This window comes from Aquila chrysaetos, chromosome 4 (assembly GCF_900496995.4).
Source record: "Aquila chrysaetos chrysaetos chromosome 4, bAquChr1.4, whole genome shotgun sequence".
Taxonomy (NCBI): domain Eukaryota; kingdom Metazoa; phylum Chordata; class Aves; order Accipitriformes; family Accipitridae; genus Aquila; species Aquila chrysaetos.
The window spans coordinates 12,386,371-12,406,403 of NC_044007.1; the positions used below are offsets into that span (position 1 = coordinate 12,386,371).

General features: G+C 44.3%; 1 long non-coding RNA gene across 3 annotated transcripts; it reads right to left on the reverse strand.

Annotated features, from left to right (window-relative positions):
- Positions 1-619: 619 nt before the first annotated feature.
- Positions 620-20,022, reverse strand: LOC115340719. 3 transcript variants are annotated; one of them, XR_005932243.1, is made up of 4 exons: positions 19,814-20,022; positions 17,005-17,084; positions 5,582-5,646; positions 620-3,989 (listed from the first exon to the last, which is right to left on the reverse strand). It is a non-coding gene; the product is annotated as an uncharacterized LOC115340719 (long non-coding RNA). The 3 variants fall into 3 exon arrangements; XR_005932242.1 differs by lacking the exon at positions 620-3,989 and having other exon boundaries at positions 4,857-5,646; XR_005932244.1 differs by lacking the exons at positions 620-3,989; positions 5,582-5,646 and adding an exon at positions 5,659-7,376.
- Between the last annotated feature and the right edge of the window lie 11 nt (positions 20,023-20,033).

Sequence of the window (20,033 nt, forward strand, 5' to 3'; positions counted from 1 at the left end):
CTCTTAGCTGCCACTTGGCTTCTGGTCCCTACATCATAAGGGCCTCCGAGAGCCATGCAGATGGAGTGGGAGCATTAACACTGGTGCCTCATTACAGATCACGTTACCAGGGACAATTAATGCCCGACAGCACATACAAGCAGGCTTTCAGCAACATGGGCCCTCTTCCTTTCAGTTCTTCACCACAGCATATAACAAGAAAACACCAGACATCCCTGACATCCTTCTAAATATCGCAGAGGAAGGGTCTGTTCCTAAAGCCCTTCCAGATCCCAGCTTCCCACCCAAATGAATAACAAGCATGAAGCACTGGGTTATCTCCTCTCCTCTTGGAAGCATCACCCCACTTGGCCAGTAGAATGGAAGGGCCTAATAAGAGCTATTTTGTATAATGTGTATGACAATATGGAGCTTTTCCTTTTTTTTTTTTTTCTAATTTGCTGCTGGATGAGATTGCTTCTGGGATGCTTCTGTAGCTTTTGGCTCAGGCTAAATAGCAGGAGAAATCCCAATAGCAGGAGTCAAAAGATCCTCCATATGACCATGCTCTTGTGCACTTGTGAATGGAAAATTATGTGTCTTCATAAATCACGGGAATATAAAGACCATATGTAGTGTGCAGAGCTCCCACATATCCACATGAGAGTGGGTCAATGCTAGCCAAGAAATCTGAAAGCAGAATTATCTGTATTATGTGTTTTACTTTGCTCTAATACTGAAGGTAAGTGGAGAGGGGAAGAGAAAAGACACAAATAAAAGAGAATGTCAAGAATAATGAAAAAAAAGTATGTTCCAGGCTCAGAGAAATTATTTTGACACCAGCTTTCACATTTTTTTATCATCACCCCTTTGGGCAAAGTCATTCAAAAGGACAAACAGAAAATCATACCGCTGACTAAGATACAGAACCTGCTTCTTTTAGCAGACTGGATGTGACAGATAAAATAAGAGCCCAGAATCCAGCCATGGCAGAAAACAAAAAGGTTGTTTTAAAATATTGCTGGTTTAGTAAGCGGTGAGATTGGTGAACGCTGCATTATTAAGAGGGTTGCCTTACCCTAATTTTTCCCCAGTGTAAATACAGGCAGATTGAACAACCATGTCCTGAATGTGGTAAGCACCTGCCAGGGTCTGCTCCAGGATCCACCAGAGCCGTCCCTAACAAGACCTGCTTTGCCCTTGAGTGTGTCTGTCCCCCATGGATGCTGGAGGGCTGCCCACAGTCTGTGCAGAGGGGACTCTTGTGTTTCGAAGAGCTACGTGTGCTACTTCTCACCTTCACATGAAGCACTCACCAAGCTAGAGTTAGCAAAGATTAGGTGGACTTCCCTTTGCAGCAGCTGTCCACAGACAACACGGTGCCTACCTGGCCTTCCCTGCTCTTTTCCATTGCTCTTCCCATGCTGCCGGTGCACTGCGCTCCCAGCCCTTTCTCAAGCACGAAACCTCTGCAAGTCCACCTGCCCGGTCCTAGGGGCCTCCTTTTCCCTCTCGGTCCCTCCTTAAGAAGGTCCTACTTAGGGCTTGCCATGGACAACAGACAAATCCTCATTTTCTTCTACTCCTCTGTGTTTTTTTCACCCTTTCTGTTTTCCAGGATTAATTTTTTTTCAGCCTTCTCAGGCATATCACTGTCACGGAAGTTTTTTTACTCACCTTTGAGTTGAAATACATTGAACACACATACAGTTAAGGCCTTTGGACCATTGAATTAGCTTTCCTCTGCCCTATGGGGCTCCTTCTTCTCCCTTGAGACTTGCTTTCTGACTATTTTTGGAGCTATGACCCTGGCCTATATGAACTAAGGTTGGTCCTGTGTGCTATTATAGAGGGAAGAAAATTTAAACAACGCAAAGGCCCCATCACCTATTAAATTTGAGAAAAATGTGCTCCAGGAGCTGCTGTGCTAGCTTGTGACTTGGAAGAGCTGTTTCCACACCCTGTTCAGACTTTCCTCGTGACCTTTAGTGAGCTATTTAGGACCTGATCCTCCAGGCTCTTCAAACCTTGGAAGACCTGGGGCATAGGATATGACTACCTTGCAGGAATACCAGCTGGCTGCGCAGCCTGGGATCCAGCAGGGGTTGGTTTATCTTGCTGCAAATACGTAAGGTAAGTGCTGAATTATGATTTATGATTGCTTTAAACTGGAGATTTCTGTTATATCTCAACAAGACTGCTGCCACTCTTTAACTGTAGTGAAGACGCACACAGTGTTGCTGCAGATCTGCCAAGGGGACACATGCACTGAAAACTGGGGGACAAAGAGGGGATTCGCAGAAATTGGCACCAACCAAGCAGGGAAAAAATCCTTGGTCCTGTGGTTCAGAAAGAAGATATTGCTAAACCACAAAGCAAGTTGGCATTCGTTTGGCATGAACGCCACCAGAGACCAAGCTCAGACACTGAAATATCAACACTGTGAAGCTGTTGGAGTGGTGTCGGGCATGATTATGGCCCAGGGTAAGCAACACTCTCCTAAACAAAGGTTCGGGAGTTAGCCTGGACCAGGGAATACTAATAGTAGGAAGTTTGCAAACTTGGTTTGGAAGCTAAAAGAAGCTAAAAGTAGCAACGTGGCCAGACTATGCCAGCTGGCCTCAGGACCAAAGGGCAGGCACTGGCACCGGTTCACTAGCACAGGTGTAGCCAGAGGACTCGCCAACAGGCCCGAGAGCCATCAGCGACTTGGCACCAGCAACTGCTATTCATCAGCAACTTGGCCCTGTTCCGGGCCATAATTTTTTTATGCCCTGAAGAGCAGCTGGCACCTCCACAGAGCCAACAGGTCTCTGCTCCAAAGAGTCTCTGTTCAGGTGTAAAGGAGGTGTAGCTGGGCCAAAGATGGCAGATGAGACACAAAAGGATATCACGAACCTCTGAAGACTCAGTCTAAGTGTAAGCATATTTCAGGTAAAGAAAAAGTGGTGGTACACATGCTGTGGACAAAGACATGTAAACATAGCCAGTGAACACGAGGAAGAATCTATTAATTTAAAGAATCTCAGTGAGTCTTTCTGCCAAGTCCATCATAGTTTCAAAGTGACTGTGCCCTGCACAAATAGATGGAAGGAGTAAAAGGATAAGAGGGTTTTTAATTCCGCTCATTACATGAGCTGTGAGAAGACCAACCAGGTCAAGCTCTGCATGTGAGTCTAAACCGACGATGTTTAGACATGCACTTGATGTCTACAGAGACATTTCTGGTCTCACCCCCAAGTCATACCTCGTGGTGTACCTAAAGAACTGTGTTTCTAGGTCCTCTCCCCACCCTTTACCCCACTTACTATCTAAAATCCCTGCGTCCCCATTTTATCACTATGTTATACTCCCTCACCCAGAAGGTATCTAAGACAACTAGATGCACTTGAATTCTCAGAGTCGAGGCCTAATATTTTGACTTGGATTAAAACCTGCTTCATAAACAAAGCTAATTTTTGCCTTATTTTCTAGGGGAAATCTCACTGAGGTGTGTCTTTTAGCCTTTTTCTGGGTCCAAGGGGAGCGCATCTATGTAATATAGGAGTCCTGAACTCACAGCGCTGCCCAAGGGTGGCCAGCACTCTTCAGAATGAGGCCTCTGATCTGCATGTTGATGGTTGCTCAGGGTAAACAAAATGGACTTTGAAACCTTTGTCAAGGCCCACAGTAAAGATTCAATGAAAAGGATGATTCATGGCAAGAAGAAACTTTTCAGAACAAATCAACCCTTCTACCAAAAGACACTTCTTGGGAGAACGTGGGCTTGAAGTTTAAAGAAAATATCTTGTGAAAAATGGTTATGAAAGGACGTATCTAGTGTTTGAAATATCTGGCCTTGCTGTGCTTTCACCAGCTGTCGGGCTGTATCAGGTGCAGGTGGATGGCTTTGCTTGGTTAAGTCAATGTGATCGTCCTTGTAACACTGTCCTGACTCCATAGAAAGAAACTGCAAACTGGCACACATCACAGCCGAGTTTTCATGACCAGCAGGAAAGTGGCACTTAGAGCTGAAAGGTGACAGGGAAACGGAAAATATCTGAATTTGGGGATAAAAAAATCATGATAGGCTCATGTGGCTGCATTCTCAGCTTGAGTCCTGTTTGGGGTTTGAAATTTTTAACTAAGTCTCGATCTCTCTGGGTGGAGACACGATCCAGAAGAGAAATTCTGGTTTTGAAGTGTATTTCCATGAGTAATGCATGAACTTTCCAACTTAGCACTGGTTTTCGAACACTAACTGCAAGTTTGCAGTTTTTCGTCAGAATCGAAGGTAAACAACAAAATGTAATTTGCACAAAAAATGTATTCAGGTTGTCACTGTAGAGCAGGACTAGGATGGAGCTCCTAAATCACATTACATTAATAGGGAAGGGAAATGAAGAAATAGGGAAAAAATAATCTCTCTTCATCAGTGTGTAACTGTGCTATGTTTTATAGATGAATGATAATGCTTAGTGGCTTCAGAATAGAGCGAGGAGCTCAGGCTCTCCGTTGAATGTCACCGTTGAGCACTGTAGTGCTGTATTTTTTATATAATTCGAATCTGTGAAGGTCTAATTCACTCATGCTTCAGCCTCTGAAGTGAGGAGCGTGAGTGGGGTCACAGACAGAGTAAAAGCAAGTCAGTGAATTTAAAAGAAAAATAACATTAGTTGATCTGAACATGGTATCAGTCTAAGACCCTCAAGGACGGCTCCTCTCTCTGCTGTACTCGGGCTGAGAGTGGCTTAGTAAATTCATAGATGTGAACTGCTTTGAGATTTCTATGGGAGAGGAAAGCAGGTGTCAAACATTATTATTTACACTAAGTAATTGCATAAAAAAAATCCCAGAATCAGATCTTTGTTCTACATTTGCAAATGTATTCCCTTAATGATCTCTTTTCAAGCCTTTCGAGCTATAAATAGATTTGTAAGTTTAAGAGCTGGAAATAAGCCACCAGCACTGTGACTGACTATTGTGAGAAGGTTTTATTAATTTTGGGTTGGGGGAAGGGGCTAGCTTAAATCAGAGCAGGGCAGACATGCTGAAACCAGCCTGTGCCTGTTTGGGAGGAGATCATGGGCTGGGATCCACCGAGGAGAGGACGCAAGGAATGAAGGGAACAGGGAAGAAAAGCAACACAAAATCAGTGGCACCAATATGATATGTGCCAAATGTTAAGGTTTTTGAAAATAAGCAGAGATAACTATAAAAGGTCTGTGCCTAGCTAGATAAAAATAGTTATAGGTTATGTACACAGAGAAAAAGCACAAGCAAATAGACTTATGCTGTAGGAATTTCTTTATGCAAGTGGCAAGGGCCCGTGTTCCTCGCAGCAGAAAATGTTACACAACCAGTTGCCATCTTTGCAATAAAGGGCCAGTGTGGCCAAGCAGCAGCGGCACCTGTGAAGTGAGTAGCTGTTGTGGAAATCAGCAAGTCCACAGTAAAAGCCATGACACCAGCTGAAAACAAGGCAGGACACAGTTACGGTTGTCTACCCTCCTTTTGGCTGCCATCACAAGCTCTGATAGATCACAGAGTGGTGCTGAGGTGAAGCAGGACTGCCGAATTAGGATCACTTCCCTCCCCAGCAATCTGGAAATGCTCTGCTTACCTTGTCAACTATACAGACTCCAGGTAGGGAACTGAGGACATCATCTGCTTGGAGCCAGACAGCATCTGGAAGGAACACAGCAGAATGCTAAAGCATACAGCATCCCACCAGTGCTTCTTCCAGGAGCAGAGGCCAGTCTTTAGGCTTTAGACCCTTTTAGCCCTATTTGACAAAACCTTTGTAGCTTCTTCAGGCCACAGCTTTGGTGCTACTCATTGAGAATTTAATAGAGACTAACCAGCCTTTCTCTATTTGCAGAGCAATGTTTATTTTCACATTATAACTTGCAGAACAAAGAACTGAGCAACTGTATCACTAAGGACATTTCTTAATAAGATGTGCTAGCAAAAGTAATTCTCATCATCTGTAGCATCTCTGATGCATACATTTCTCTGGCCAAAAACTGTCTGAAAGGGACTTTAAAGCCATCTTCCTCCAGGACTGCTCACAAGAGTAGAAGATGGAGGTCTACAAAATGGCCCAGACCCTGTGCCCGGTCTGACTCCTGCTGAAGACACCAAAGCAGCTCTAGTGACTTCTGCAGGACATGCTCTGTGCTAGCCCTTGGTTTATCACCCACCTCCTCCGTCCTTCACCAATATTTGTAGTGAAATTTGCTCTTAACAACAGCTACCTGATAGGGTTCCCTCCGCATTGCACCACGATTCTGTCTCTCGGTGGGACGACCAAGTTTTTTGCACATGCTAAGTGAGATACAAGGGCCCATGGAGGCAGGTAGAGGTTATGGGGAATGAGGTGGCAGTGGAACAAGGCAAGTGAAACAGGTTTTTTGCAGCTTATTTTTTGTCTTCCTTTTCTGGCAACAACCAGTTAATAAGACACTGCCCAGGCTCTGAAGTTATTTTAATCTCGGCGGGTCAGAGTTGTTTTTTTAGTCTTTAAAAACAGAGAACAGAGAAGTTACCAGCCCTTACAGCCTCACGCGGTGAGTCCACAAGTGGGAATATCTCTGAGCATCCTGCTCCTGCACAGCCAGTCTGTTCCCAGTCCCACTGCCGTCTTGTCCCAAAGGACAGAGCCAAACCAGCCCGAGGCAGAGTTTGGGGGTGACAAAGCAGTGCAGAGGGAAACCGCGCATCATCACATCATCTTAGTGTACAGAAGTATACGATGTATAAAAGACCACAGTCCCATCTTCTGCCGGGGGCTTCCCAAAGCGCTGATCCCCGCTACTAGTTGCAGAAGTCTGCAGGAAGACATAGACGGGAGCCAGGCAAGCAGTGAGATGGGGAAGAGGCAGGAGAGGGATCCTTTGCTGCCAGCTGGGAAAGGATCGCAAGGGGAGATCCACTCCCTGCGCCCGCCTGCTGAGAGGATGGTGCTGTGTGGGCATACGTGAGAGACTGACAGCGGAGGCAGATGTTGCACGAGGACCGGCTGCCGTTTCGTCGTGCCAAGGCAACGTGGTTGCACGCATACGCTGATTACTCCCTGCCCAGAGTTGCCGTGGGAGGCAGGTTTGTAACTGAAAACCGCTTCTCACTGCTGAGTCACCCCTTGCTGCTGATGCACTCCCCGATCCCAGGCCCCTTCGAGGATGGTGAAATAATGGCTCCAGAAGTGCTTTTGAAAGCTAGAGTGCAAGTGAAGAAATCAGGCTGAATTCTCCTGGGAATGGGAGAGGAAAGTGAGGATGAGGAAAGAGGTAAAGTCACTGGACTTCACAAATTTCAGCGGCTCATTCTTTGGATCTAACTTCTGAATCGCCGGTGTCTGGTCTCATTTTCTGAGAAGTTGAAGTCGGTCAGCATGGGATCCTCAGATGTTTGAATACCTCGGAAAATCAGACCAATCACGTCAAAATCGCTGTGTACTTAAGAAAATGTGGGCTCTGCACATGACATTAGAAGCCTGTTGCCAATAGCCCCAGAGTTACACATACTAAACAGAAAATGCTTGTGCTTTTTCAGTCATCAGAATGATATCATAGTTTCAGGGCTTGGCTGCTGTTGGAAAGAGCATAGAGAGTGAAATGCAGTGTAGATCCTACTGGGTAACACATTCCTTAATGGCATTTTTAAAGCATTCCACATTGGCAATAAAATACAGAAAGAGGGAGAACAGATGACAGCCTTCACTGAAAATGGAAGAGGAAAAAAAATAATCACAAGAGCTTTTCACTGATGTGGGCTGTGGCATCACTCTATCTGCTGCTCAGAGCAGACATTGTTTCCAAAATATACACAGCACAAATCCAGCAGAGCAAAACTTGAATAGCTAGTCATGGTCCCCTGGATTTAAATAGGTTGCCAACTCCCTATGGAAAGGGACACCAAAAATAACTAAATCTGGATCACTGGAATATTCCAGTTGTCCCTCAAATAAACAACCTCTGCAGAAACATTCGATTTCCAGCAGTTTCCCACTGAAACTACAAAGGTCTGTTCATGGTGTCCAGTGATACATGAAACTGTTGATCCCATTCTCGGGATGATTAAGGGGTATTTATTTGTCGTTACCCCTTGAGAGAAGGGTGTGATTTATCACAAAAGAATGGTGAATTTCACAGGACGGTACCAGGCTCCATACAGTTGTGACGGAAAGGTCAGCATTGAGCAGGCAGTGTTTTGTATGGTCCTGGAAATGTTTTAGGACAGTATTACAGCAAGGTGAAATTCAGCCTCCATTGATGTTGATTCCAAAACTCCTGTTGACTTCACCGGAGCCAAGTTTTCCTCCAAAAATCCCTACATATATTTTAGCTCCCTGGAGCTTTGCTTTAATAGCAAAGTTTTCCCCACGGGACTAGAAATAGAGAGGAAAAGAAAGGGAAGTGAAGGTGCGTGGGAGAGAAAGGAATCAAAGCCTCCCTCCCCCATCCCTTTCATGGGGTGAAGCTCCTGATTATACCCTCAGGCGTCCACATCTCCACATTCTTCTCTTCCTTTTGCTCTTACAGGTCTCATCTCTTTAGTGCAAAGGAGCCCACAGGCAGCCCACTGCCTCAGCCTCGTAATGCTCCACCGCTGGCACTTCTTACTCAGCAGGATCAGCCAAGTGCCTCAACAGCATCCTGCTTTCTGTTTCACATTTATACTTAGTCTTAAAATGTTGAAAAGACTGACACATGCCTGCGTCACTGGTTTGCACCCACAAGTGAAGACAATGACTTCTTCTTCCAAGTGAGTCCTGCTGAAGGTCCCGCTTACAAATGGGCTTAAGTGGGACTTTAGCTGAGGCATCCTACTAAGATCCATCACCAAGTCCTTCAGCATGTCGTAGGCAGTCAGTGCCAGAGAGGGAGAGGGAAGAAATGCAACAGGTAAGTGTATCTATGACAATCTGTTTCTCATTAATGTCTTGCCTTTAATCACAAATAATCAGAGCCTGACTTAGTCCCCAAGCAGAAAACTTCTTTCTCTTTTCCAAAATATTTTTGATTACAAACTACCATTAGATAGTCTTGCTACCTATAGACTTGGCCAGGTCTCTTTCATTTGACTTCAATGACAATCTACAGCCAGGCTGTCAACAGCCAAACTATGTCAAATAAAAGCAATTTTCTTATTTTGGTGGAAGATGTTTGCTATTTCAGTTACATGTGAGTGGTAGCGCTTTGGGAGAACGTGGCACCTGGAGTTTCAGAAGATGTTTTGCCAAGAAATCGCTGCTTGGAGAAAAGCTGCTTGCAGCAGTGCACCTTTCAGTCCTCTCCTCCTCCTTTTTTTTTAATTTTTTTTTTTTCAGGAAATCATAATTCCTACATTTTGGGGAAGGAGGGGGAGCTGCATCTGTAAGACGTGCAAGGAGAGCCACTGCTCCCAGCGAGCTACTGCAAACACATCGCAGCAGGCGAGGAGCAGCGCTGCCTGTCACTGAGACCAGATCCCACCAGCCAGCTGATGGTGGTTTCCAGCTTCTGGGACAGGCTAGAGCAATTGGTTTGTAATCCGATTGAATTTTGGCCAGAACACAGCCCGGGAGACTCACTGCTGAACCATTTCACTTTGACAGCTGGCAACAATTCGTGGACCGCAGGAACGCCTGCTGAGCTTTCCACTCAGAGGTGGATACAGGCTTTCACAGAGCTTGCCAATGTGAGAGACACCTGCTCCTGCCTCCCAGCTCCCACCTGGAGATAAAAGCCTCAGTGTCTCTTGAGACAGAAATTTTCCTCTCGCTTGTGAAATGCAGGAGCCCCCAGCATATAAACCACCCCTATTTCTTCTTTCCTTCTCTATTTTGACCATTGCAAAAAATAATTTGAGAAAAGTCTGCTTTAGTTTCAAGGACTAAGTTTAGCTGAGACGGTCTTGCTCCAGATCAAGGCATGGAAAAGACTCAATTGAATCAATGCAGTGCCATATCTACAAAATCCTCATTATCAGATTTCACATACAATATGCTGTTATCACAATAGACAATTCCTCCTCCCAGCATTGTAAGTGGGAGTCTTGCCGCTAGCATCAAAAGAAAGTGCACTGAATCCTGAAGAAATAAAATAGCAACCTGGCAGAACAAGGCTCAGCCATTACATAGACTGCAATGGTATAAATAACCATGCACATCTTGAAACATTAATGCTCCAAAAACTCTGTTTTACTGGGATATCAGAGAGACAGCCTGACCCAGTGTTTCAAAGAGCTTATGCTGCAGCAGCCATGCATGTAACGTGCCCTCGGTGTATGGTCCACGTGGGAGCAGGAGGACCAGCTTTCATACAACAGCATGGCACAGATGCATTGCAAACCACCATTCCTCCTTGGCACGCTCAGCTTCTTGCCTGCGATGGATGGATGGGACAGAGAAAGAAAGCAAGCCCAACGAGTGACCACAGTGGGAGAGAAATAACAAAATCTGGAAGCATATTTCCTATTTGTTCTTCAGTACCACTATCTCAGATTGCATTGGCAATCAATGCATGATTAATGCAAGGGAATAATATTATGCTCCTTGTAAAATTACTTCACCTAGCTGCATTTAAGTAAATTCATAAATAGAAATGGGGGAATGGAATATATTTATTGCACTAGCTCTGATAAATATTTTAAATGCACTGCTTGCCATCTTTGCATTTACTTTATTACTTGGAAAGCTCAGTACCTTTAAGAGCAAAGTTGCTGAATTCAGCTAAAGTTAAACTCTTGGCAGGTGACAGACAAACCAGCTCACTGGCTTCTCAGATTACCTTATTTTTAATCATTGGTGCTGCTGCAGTGCTCTGCAGAGTACTTTGTATTTTTATACAAAAATAATACATCTACATTTTTCAGTGAGATACTCTAATTCAACAATTTGAATACAAAAGCTTCTAATAACAGGCTCTCCCTCAAAAAAAGATCCCAAATATAGTCTATACTGTCAAATCTTATGTGCCTGCTTAAAACATCCCACAGCCTCCAAACCTGTATCTCCGATCACATCATGCTGTCCGCCTTTGCAGCCTGGGGAAGATGGGCTTTGCAATGTGCACTGAGAATTGGAGAAAGCACATCAGTTCTCAGCTTCAGGAGCCCTTTGTGGGAAAGACAGAAACAAAAGATCCGACTGGTTTGTCCCAGGACAAGCTCCAGCTCAATTTGGTTCTGCTCAGCTGAAATGCAGCCGTGTGGCACGGGGCAGGGCAAACCCTTTCCCCAGAGTAGTGGGGCACCAAATTTTTAGGGCATAGTGTCTCTGTCACCTGACAATCTTAGCAAAAGTCAACGGGGCACTGGCTTTCAAGGCTGCCGGTCTTCTTCTGATGAAGTCCAGCCCCTGTCCCTAACCACAGAAATGCTCTGAAGTCTTCAGGGAGTGGGAAAACATCTTGTACACGGTTGTTCCTCGGGGAGCTCTTCTCAAAACCCAGTCCTGCTGCCACCCAGCTTCCCCATCACTCCCTCCTTCCACCCAGCTTCGTTACTCAGACTTCACCATGGGGTTGAGGATTTGGCCCCGGCAAGACCGTGAATGTAAAAGAAAGAGCCCTTTTAATAAGAGTTAGTGAGAGAGGAAAAAGAAGTAGCATAAAGTGAAAATGGAGCTGACATCTCCCCAGACCAGCCCTTTTCACAGTCACTCCGTCAGGAAGATCACATCTGAAAACAGTTATTTTTATTACCTCAAGAAGAAAAGCATCAACCAAAGAGCGCAGGGCAGGGCTGTCAGACCTCACCTCCTTTTTGCTCCCCCCCTTCTTTAAGAAAAGATGTCTCCTGAATTCAAGGAATCCCTCACTTCTCTCAAGATGCTGATCATTACAGGATGTTTTTAATTCTAAGAAATTATCAGGCTCCAATGTTGTGCTTTTAAAAATCTTGGAATAAAGTCTCGTTGTTTCCCTTCTGTGTTATTGCCCTGCAAATCCCGCTGAGTGAATTACGAGTTTTATTGCTCTGCCTCACAGTATTTTCTTCCCACTTATCTGAGCAATCTGCACGAAAACCTGTCGATAATGGTCTCTTCTCCTGTCATACATGGCTGAATGACCGGTGGGACTGGTCACTCGGTCCCTCCAGACGCCAAGCAGAAACCACATCCTCCATCCCACCATAGCTCTGGTGCAGCACACAGGGGTGGCCGGCCCCTCCGAGGCTGCAGTAGCCTTGTAACGAAGATAGGAAGCCAAGGGATGGAGTTCGAGCATTTCAGTCCGAGTGATTCACTTCAGGCTGCACGAAAGCGGCATGGAGGAGCAGGGAACCAAGCCTGTGGCTCCGCATGGTTCAGAGCAGAAAGGAGGGCAGGGATTTTATTCAGAGCAGTCTGCAGTGCAGCAGGTTCAACCAAGGGGGTTTGAGGTCCAGGCAGCTTTTGTCCTTGAACTACCAAGGGAGGCAAGGCAGTGCAGTACCGTGCTTCGTCATGGTGCAGGATGTTATGTCCTCTCAAGGCCTAATGCTGTCCCATGAAGCAAATGAGGAGGAGAAAGTTTGCCTTCTGGGATCCTCTGCTGGTGTTGCCCCTGTAGCCCTCTACAGCAAGTCTGCAAAGATTAACGTTCCCCTTTACCGGTAATCCCAGCTGTACCTTTACAGTTGTTAATTATTTTAGAGAAAAAATTAGATTTGCCAATCTAATTTGATTCTACTGAAATTTTAGAGGCAATTAAAGGTTTGGGTTTTGGCTTTTTTTCATTTCCTATCTAGTACAGAGCAGCAGCTACCAGGACACTTTCATATTATCAGCTGTACTTCTCAAGCTGGACTGAGTGCCCTGTTAATGATACACCACCAGAGTGCAATGCAGACATCTCAGGTGGCTGCTGTCAGAGGTCCAGGCTTACCCTCGCCCTTTTAATCTCATAAATTGCCCTCCCTGCTCTCTGTTGATGTACTGTGGAGCACATGGTGGAGACGCAAGGAATGGAGGGAATGGAGGTGGCACGTTTCTCTTCTCTTGAGGACAGCGTATGTTTGAAAAGTGGCAGGATTTCTGAGATAAAGCAATGTCATGAGATGGCAGGGAAGGGGAGCCGTAGGGGAAGATTAAAATTGGAAAACTCTGTTTTCCAGAAAAATCATTGGAGGAAAATGCTATTCTGATTAACATTAATTTGTCCCTCTTTTTTTTTAATCTCCAAGTCAGGATATAGGGCAGAGCAGAGACGAGGGAAATGGCAGCCTCGTCACCAAGCCAGTGCTGCAGCAGAGCTGACGGAGTATCTAGGTCAGCGTGCAGCAATTCTTTGCAGATGACTGAGATCTACAGAGCCGAAGGCCAGCCTTGACGGTGGAGCCAAGTGTTCCTTTTGCAACTGAAGGGCGTAAAATCTGCTCCCCCTTTCAAGCAGCATCGTGGGAGGGGACCCTGCGCCGCAGCCTCCGTCGGCTGGAACTAACACCCATCGGCCCTTCTCACCCATCCCTGCTTGGCGGAGCACAGGCCGGGAAATCAGCGTTGCCATGGGATTCGGATACAAAAGGCCAAAAGATGTGGATGTCAACCAAGTACCCAGATATCCAGGGAGGATATTTGCAGCCCTAAAACCAAAACTGATGTGGAAGCTGTCCTCTAAAAAAGAATGTTTTGCTTTCTCACAGGAGAGCAATGTCAAATGTTAGCCAGAAATAATTTTCGTATTTTAAATGTCTTCACTTAGCTTTGAAGTTTGTTGCATTTTACACAGGTTTTAGGAAAAGCTCGTGCACTCAAACACCTGTCTACTTTTTCCAGATATCCTACTTGGCCTAATGAAAGATATTACCTCTGCCGACAAACTTAGTGTCCTCAGAAGAGATACAGCTTTGGAGACCGGCATGCTGCCCACTGGGCATGCACAGATCATTTATCACAGGATCTTTCTCTCTCCTGCTGCTATGCCTCAACCCACTGGGACAAGAGCATGAACGGCATGTTTTGAACAGCATATAATGCACATTTAATTGTATTTATTTGGTGGCCATGGTTAGAAACAGATGTGGCTTTTGCACTTTTTCTGCTTGTAGACATGTTACATTGAAAAACTGTCTTTCCATTGCTAGCTCCTGCATAGGACTATACTCACTTGGGGGTAGCAGAAACTAAGAAGGCAGGAAGGACCTCCCGTAATCTCCGTATGTTTTGCATCCTGCTAAAGTTGCACACATTTGCTTACTAAGAAGACACAAAAAAAAGGCTATTATGTATGTGGCCCAGACAGGTTTACTCAGAGTCTGGTGCAGTCGGGAGTATTGCAGTCCACGTGGTAAAACTGGTACAAAATGTTACTAATCAAAGACTTGGAAAGAAGATGAAGGGGAGAGGGAACGAAACTGTCATTACCCACTATTTTGACTGTTGAATCTGGACTATTCATAGTAACACACCGAGTGTATCTATCCACTTGCAATAACGAGTGACAGCTGACTACTTAGCAATTAGGTTTTCCTTCCCCACCTCTGAAATTAAGGTCATAACCTTTTCTATTTACTTTTGGGATGTGGTAAATTAGAGCTTTGGCTTCATTACAAAAATTAATTAAAATAGTCACACAATGGCACCATTCATCACTGTGCTTGTCCCTCCCTGCAGTATGTCCTCATGTCAGCTCACTTTGGTTTTAGTCCCAAATTCCAGTACGTGCTAGTCTGCCTGTATTATCTGGATCAGTAGACTAGATTTTTCTTTTTGTCTATCTTCTTTGCTTCATTAGAAGGGCTCCTCTTGTTTCTAATTCTTCTGTTTCTGTTTTTGAAGAAACTGTACATAGCAGGCTCTCAGCATGATCTTATCTCCCCAAAATGCTTTCTGGCTACAGAGTCTGCAGGCGAACTTTAGCTTGGACTCATAGCAGAAACCTCTACCTAACAATTTCTCCTTACTGACATCCCAGGTGTCTAGGTCTGGAAAAGAGGGTTAGCGTTCAAATTGTTTTCATCAGAATTTCAAAAACTAAACATAACTAAAGAGATAGGGAAAAAAAAAAAAAAAAAAAAAGCCTGACTATTCCACACTTAGACAGAGTTGGAAGCCTGCCCATTGAAATACGATTTATTTTTTTTCTATTACGTTTTATTTTTTTTCTAAACCATTTCTTTGTGAATGTAATGCTTGTTTTAAAAGCTGGATTTATGGACTGGCAAAAAATAATGTTTTCTTTTATAGGAGAAAGTGTTGCATTATGTTTCACATGACTGTGTCCTGAGGTGGTTCAACACACTGAGTTCAGTGCGTAGCAATAAATACGGATCTCAGAGATTTCAGGAATAGTGACCTACTAAAAATTGTTGCTTGATGGAAAGTACAGAAGAACTCAGCTTCATTTTATATCACACCTAAAGGGAGAAAAGGCCAACAGAGGCTTGGACTAATGTATGTGCTGGAGATACAGCCCAACAGGCAACTTTGCTATGTATGTGTAATTATACTGAAGTCAAAGCTGATGTTGCTTTAAAGAAGACAACATGAACTATTTGTAAAAGTGACACCTATTATAGGCTTTACTCCTTCAGAGCATTTAAGCATGTATGTAACTGCAAGTACGACCTGATTTTTTTTTTAACTTACTGCTTGTCTACACAGGTGCACTCAGGAAATTTTATCCAAATTAATTTAGGGCGTGACTTGAAGATGCATCAGCTAAACAGCTTTAAAATGTGAAAGCAAGGCCAGTTTTTGTGCAGTGAATGTGTCCACGCCAGAACCTGATACGAGGTAATGAAGCCAGTTTGAAAGAGGGTTTAGATCAACAGTTCTGGATATTTAAACCTGTGTTGGCTGTAGATGAGAAACAAGAAGGTATCTACTGGGGAATGGCAGTGGTTATACAGGTTGCCCCTTCTTTGTGAAACACAAAAAGGCAGGGTCCTCTTCTAGGCTAAAATAACCTTTTGTTGTAGGCTTAGTTTTTAGCCAAATCAGGTCCCTGCGTGACCCATCACACGGCGCTCGGAGCTCTGGTGCTGGTGACATGGGACGGCATAGGAAGGAGGCCACGGCTGAGCGGTGAGCGTGGAAATACGCTGTCGGTGCTAGTGTGGACTTGCACAGGATGAAAGTGCCCACGTAACCTCGGCCATGGGAACCCCCCGTGCCATTTATTGAGGTTCATCATGCGAGTGCATGCGATGGCAGGAGCGTTGCTTGGAAGGAGGTGATAGACCTGAGCACCTTTTCTGAATCTACCCAGCCTGAGATGGCAAATGTGAGCAAGAACGTTTCACATTCCCACTACGGAAAAATGTGGCCTACCTGTAAAGCCCTTGATATAACACGCAAACCCTGATTCTCAGCTTTTGTGCTTTGTGCACAGAGATAGCTGGGGGAAGGACGTTTTTTTCCTACTTGTTGGTGAGGGGGGAAGTGAAAGACTAATTTAGTCCCTTAAAAATAAGCATCTCATCCTCTATGTGCTCTGAATGAATGACATCCCATGTTGGACTTTGCTGAAAATGTGGGGTTTTTTCTTCTGAGAAAAGCTTACAGCCGAAAATGAGACCGCATTGATATTTTGCTGCAGAGTTGTTGCCTGTAGGTAGGCTTTAGATGGAGCTGTTCTATGGAAATCAATCCTGGTAAAGCAATAGCAGCTGTTATTTTGCCAGCAAGCAGCAAGCAGAAATGATTGCAGAGGTACCCCCACTACAGCAATGCTACTTGGTAATTTAAAAACAATTTGGGACATAAAAATAACCCGAATAAAGCTGGAGAACCACAATATTGTTATTTCTTATGTTCTGAAACCAGACACTGTAAACACCTGCTCCCAAAAAAAAGTGAATTCTCCCTCACCAGGTCCCCATCTCCATGTACGACCAGTGAATAATTAAGCCTCTTTAGATATAATGCAGATTTTTCACTAGTGATAAGGAGGGGTCACTATTTAATACTTGTAATGCTGTAGGGACAGCTGGCTTACATGGATTCTGTTGGGTTTGCTCCATTTTTCACCAGTTCCTTTTGTCATCTTTCTGGCTGTATTGCCTGCCATCTTACCTCTCCACCCAATTAGGCATTGTAAAGTGAGCTCATCTGCTTTTATGGACAAACTGGAATTGTACCTGGTGAGCAGCTTGAGGACTGAAGGAAATCATGTCAGGGACTCTGTCTCTTGGAAGCTCTTGGGCTCTTTTGCCTCAGTCTATAAAGAGGAAAACACCATCATTCTTCAAGATATAAATCATTATTAGAAAGCCTCAAACAGGGACAGAATGCTGGTTAAAAAAAAAAAGTATACATTAGTTTTTCAAGTTTATTAACATATTTTACGAAGGCTGGAGGATGAAAGATTCAGTGGCAATGTAGTGGAGTATTATAATATTAATTAGCATCAATTTCTTAAGGAGGTAATTCAATTAAATAGTTCAGCCTTTAGCAACCTATTTTTTAAAAATCATATATCTTTTCGAACTGTCAACCACTTGAAGGAACAGCCCTTGATTCTTTCTTGATTGTATGCTAGATGAGGCAATTTTTCCTTGGGGAATAATATTAGCTAAATTAGGAACACTGTAATTTAAAGGTGATTAAGTACCTTTTGTGATTGTTGTTCTATGACTTCAATCTGATAACACTTAAGTGCATGTGTAATCTAGTCTTCCACGGGGATACTCACATTCATAAGTGGGCTTAAATCTTTGTAAGATCAGGACCTAAATAAGCACCACAGTTAAATGTTTTACGGCACATTGACAGAGTATGTATTTGTTCTGATTGCAATGACATTTCACGCTCATGCTCGGTGCAAAGACACTCAGAATGCTTTTAAGAATTGGGATTTTCATCTACAGAAGGAGAAAGCAAGGCACAGGAATGTGAATGGATATATTCTGGTCATACGGCAGACCTGGAAACAACATGCTGCGGACTCGCTGACCCTCACGGATTTGTGCCCTGGTTCACTCTGGCTGTACTTTGTGCCTTGGTGCACAGCATGGGGGGGAGCAGCAGGAATAACCCAGGCCGGGCAAAGTGACCAAGTCATTGCTCAACCTTATCCCCCTTATCTCTGGAGAAATTCTTTCTTAACCATCAGCCTTCTTGCAGTTTCAGTGGAATAGGCTTCTTGTCAGCAGAGCACCCAATGTGTTGAAGGATGTCAGAACATGGGCTACTATTGTGTCGTTGACAAATTTTAAGGTTGACATCTGTTGGGGGTTGCCGAGTAAGATGCACTCAGCCAACCCACTGTCAAGAAGTGGTGCTGGCATTTGCCCATGCACCAGGGTATTTTACAGAATGTCATCACTTGGTAATGAAACGTTCCCCAGTAACGATGGCTCACGAACACAGAAATAGCCTTTGCCCATAATAAAGTTTTGCAAATAATGCTCGCAGGAAGTGATTTACTAGGAATCAATCAAGCAGATCCCAGAAATAATGTGACAGATGGTAACCCGACGTTACCGCAACATCACCAAACTACTTTTTACTCGCACTTTAAACAACCATTTGGACTCAGGTCTTTAAAGAAAAATGTTAACTCTCACTCTACAGCTGGTTGAAGCTGAATTGTCATCCTGCAGAAAATTCTATCATTAAAAGTCACTAAAAGGCAGAATAAAATTAAAAGTCTGAAATTTCCTTCAATGCAAAAGGAAAAAAAAAAAAATTTCAGTTATCAAGACCCTATTTTGATGCCCTTAGGTTATATGTCCTTACTTTATTTTTAGCTGTGTTATGCTACATACAAAGAAAAATTTGTAAAATTAACACAATCATTATTCTAAGTGATATAGACAATGAAAATGTAACAAAATAGATTTTGAGATAAAAAATACCGGAAAGAACAAATACTTTTGCATTTTGAATTTTTGTCCTATGATTATGAAGTTTGTTGAAATCATCATGCCTCCATTTTTCACGACCTAGCACCTTCTGACAGAAAAATATTCCACCTGAACAGTTTTGATAAGGTCTCTCGAGGTTGTGACTGGGTACACTCGAATTACAGTGGTTTAGCAAGTTACTCATCATAACCAGTGATGTGCACGGTCTCTCCTTTCAAATTTGCCAGGTAAAAACCCATTCTCTTACACTGTATGCCTAATTTACTTCTTGTAATTTATCAAGGCTTGAAATGCTTACTTCATTTTTCTGTTGTATACTTGCATGCCGTTTCATCACTGTATGCAGACTTGTTGCTCGCTACAGAGCAGACAGCCCTGCTTTATGAACTACCAGCAGTAACGCAGCCCTTAAACGACAGACTTTTTGTTACAGGCGGAGATTTTTCTCCCTCCCATCCCCTGTGCATCGTGCACTCTGCAACCTTTTACATTGCAAATTCTCATTCCCAGAAGGGAGGTTAGCCAAAATACTGCTTGTGCGAAAACAAGGATCATCCCAGAAACGGAGCGGCTGAAGAAAGCAAAGTAGGCCACCCACCAGCTTTCCCTGCCGAATTGCTGGATGCGACTCTGTCCCAGGGGAACGCTGTGACGCTGGTTGTGTGACGGCACCCCAAGCTCTGCACGCGATGAGCAGGTGTCGTTATCACAAGCCGCTGGGGACGTTTCCTGAGCTCCTCTTTGGGAGAGAGGGTCGTACAGAGCCACAAAATTAATTGCTCGGTCGGACCTGGGTGGGGTGTTTCCTCCCTGCAGTGAAGTGGGGAAAAGCAGAGGGGAAATTTCTGCAGCAGCCTGTGGTGCCACGGCCCTGCCGGAGGCAGGGCGGCTCTCCAGCCTTTTCCTTCGGTGCTGAACTAACACGGAGAACGTAATCCGTCACGTGCGTGTTCCTAGATACTGCCTGAAACGATGCAAAATACGATGGGGCGCGCACCGGCTCTTCTCAGGCAGAGTTTGTAGGATAAATTTTATTAACTCAAATTTCTAAACTTCCCTCTCGGTCATGTTGTGCATGTACCTGTGTGTGTATGTATATATGAGGACGGACACCCCTCCTCACTTCAAGGTCTAAGCCTTATTCTTCCACACTTGGATTTTCCTGGTTCTACATCTGCTTCTCACCAAATCACGTAGCAGCGCAGCCCGTTTCCCCAGGAGCGTGGCTGTCCTGTAGATCTGCAGATCTCAGCTCCCCAAAAGAGACGAGCGCTGCTGAATGTCCGTGCGATGGAGAGTCC